This window comes from Hibiscus syriacus, unplaced genomic scaffold (genome assembly GCF_006381635.1).
Source record: "Hibiscus syriacus cultivar Baekdansim isolate YM2019G1 unplaced genomic scaffold, ASM638163v2 tig00110988_pilon, whole genome shotgun sequence".
Taxonomy (NCBI): Eukaryota; Viridiplantae; Streptophyta; class Magnoliopsida; order Malvales; family Malvaceae; genus Hibiscus; species Hibiscus syriacus.
The window spans coordinates 30,887-33,860 of record NW_024062942.1 but is presented as its reverse complement, the minus strand read 5'-3'; the positions used below and the strand labels follow the sequence as shown (position 1 = coordinate 33,860).

Below are 2,974 nucleotides of genomic sequence, written 5' to 3'. Positions count from 1 at the left end.
ACATTTGTTGTTCTTGTGTGGAAATCTCCGGTCAATGTATCGATTTCAACCTCAACGAATGCAACCCCATAGGTGTAATAATTGAATGGCTTTCCTTTACCGGTACTCCAATCAAAGCAAATATCAGGTGTGATATAAAATCCATGGGCAGAAAGGTCTATTCGCTCCAAGTAACATGCAGTGACCAGCTAGGTAAAAATAAAAGAAATTGGTAAAGTATAGTAATGGTCACTGAACTTTTCTAAAGCTTTCATTTAGGTCCCCAACTTTAAAACTTGCAATATAATCCCCCAACATTTAGTTCGTTTTCAATATGGTCCCTCAGCATTTAGTCCGTTTGCAATATGGTCCCCGACATAACAATTGGGGACCATATTACAAACGAACTAAATGTTGAGGGACTGTATTGAAAGTTTTAAAATTTGAGGAACCTAAATGAAATCTTTAGAAAAGTTAAGTGACCATTAGTATACTTTACCCTAATTTTATCTCCTGTGATATATTAATATCATATTAATGCCTTGTGTAGTCTCCTGTTTATATTCAAATCTTCTTTTGCTCTGTTGATCTTGCTTTGCCTTTTTCATTCTTTCCCACAAAATCGATCATGGAATTAGCAGAAGAATGCTGGGAATCGATTTTCAGTTTGTTAGAACACCATCGTTACTTTGAACCTCTTTCTTTGGTCTGCAAGAGATTTCTTTCCATTACCAATCTTCTTCGTCGCACTCTCACCATCACCGACCCAACCCTCGAATCCCTCCCTAATCTCCTCCTCCGCTTTCCGAATCTCACCACCGTCGTTTTCCGTGATTTCCACAGCAATCTCGATTCGGTTCTTTCCATGATTTCTCAGTCTGGGTTGCCCTTGAAATCCCTCCACGTTTCGAACCACAAGTGTTTCCCTCTACTGGGTTTGAAACACTTGGCTTCCAAGATGAGGAATTTGGTAGAATTGAATTGCTCCAAAACTGGGTCTCTGAAGGACTCCGATTTGATTGAGATCGGGAATTGTTTCCCTTCTCTCGAAGTGGTTGACATTAGCTACCCTGACTATGGATGTGGGTTTTCCCCTAACGGTTCATTGGATTTCAAGAGCTTTTCTGGTTTGGTTACCGACTACGGGATCCTTGGTTTGTCCTCGTCACTCAAGAATTTGCGCAAGATTGATCTTTCTGGTAATACTTTTTTAACCGATCAAGCTCTTGTTATTTTATCATCGAATTGTTTATTCTTGAGTGAAATTGGGATTCGTGATTGCGATTTCATTACCCAGAACGGAATTGCTTTGGCTATTCGTAAAAGTGACAAATTGAAGTCGATTTTCATGAATGGAATTGGAATTCCTTCCATAGATGCATGTTTTTGGATTCCTTTGCGTATGCCAGAAGCTTAAGTGAGCTTGATCTCTCCAATTCGTTTATATCTGATGAATTGTTGTGTTTAATAGCTAAAGCTAACCTTCCATTGCACAAGCTTGTTCTCTCTGGTTGCTTTTGTTTCACATTTGATGGGATTTACTTTCTCTTGTCCAAGTACCCGTCTCTTTCATATTTGGATCTTGAAGGAGCAAATTTTCTCAATGATGAGTCCATGATAGAATTAGCCAAGTTTTTTGATAATTTAACCTTTATAAACCTTAGGTTATGCTCTAAGCTAACCAATTCAACCTTGTTCTATCTTATGGGAAATTGTCCTTTGCTAACAATTATCAATATGGAGAGAACAAACCTCGGGGTCGAAGCATTTCCAGCTGAAATTGTGGTGAATCCTCGGGTTAAGGCATTGCATTTGGGTTGGAATAACAATTTGAATGATGAATGCTTGAAAATGGCTTCCTGTGTTTGCCCCAGTTTGGAAGCACTCAACATTACCTACTGCTCGGGTGTCACCAAGGAAGGCATCTTGGAGATTTTGAAGAACTGTTTGCAGATTAGGTGTTTAGAGATAAGCAAATGCCAAGGGGTTAATAATCTCGAATTGGACTTTGAACTTCCTAAACTAGAGGTTTTGCAAGCAGAGGGATTGGCAATTGATGACGAGTCATTGGCTTCAATCGGGAAGCGGTGTGGGCAGCTATCCCTTTTGAATTTGGCAGGTTGCTTGAATGTGACCGCCAGTGGAGTTGGAAGCGTGATCATGAACTGCAAAACATTGAAAGAGATGAACTTGAGATGGTGTAATAATGTGAGTGTAGACATTGTAGCTTGGATGGTGCTTTCGAGGCCATCTTTGAGGAAAATTACACTGCCATGTGCTTCAGTTCCTACCGCTAACCAGAGTAATTTCTTCTTGCGCCATGGATGTTTGGTTTGTCAGGGCTAGCTAGCTTTTCGAAACATTTATGTTCAGATTATATATTGTAAAAGAATTAAATATCAAGTTGAACAGTTGCATGCACTACTCCTTGCCTATTTGCCTGTATTTTCTACTGCCTGGCAGGGTAACTGCGTTGTAAGATAAATTGCAACATAGCGATTGCTATGATACAGAAATTGTTATGAATTCATTTCACTTAACATTTGGTGTTTAGTTTATCTGTCTGACTTATTAAGGCTTTGCTTTCTTGTTTGGAATGAAGGGAGAGGGAAAGTTGAAAAGAGTAAATAAAATAAATTTTGAATGTGTTTGGTAGGAAAGAAAATTGTGAAGAAACAAAATATAGTGAAAGTCATTTTAAGGGTAAATTACTGGTTTGATCACTTTCCTTTTATATCTATAGCCTTTTGCTCTTTATATTAAAAAAAGTTACATTTTGATCACTTAAATAATCAATTTACTAAATTTTGGTCACTTATGTTACTAATTTTTAAATTGACCTTTGAATTTTATATAGAATATTAATATCCTCATGAATTTTAGATAAAATATCATTTGACCCCTAAATTTTAAATAAAATATCAATTTGACCTTTAAATTTATCTAAAGCCTCTGTTGTTGGTTGTCACTCACGGGATTGTCTCAGGAAAGGCGG

The 2,974-nt window shown here is 37.6% G+C and overlaps 1 pseudogene; it reads left to right on the top strand.

Moving 5' to 3' along the window:
• Positions 1 to 553: 553 nt before the first annotated feature.
• On the top strand, positions 554 to 2,325 carry LOC120148964 (annotated as a pseudogene).
• The last annotated feature ends 649 nt before the right edge of the window (positions 2,326 to 2,974 follow it).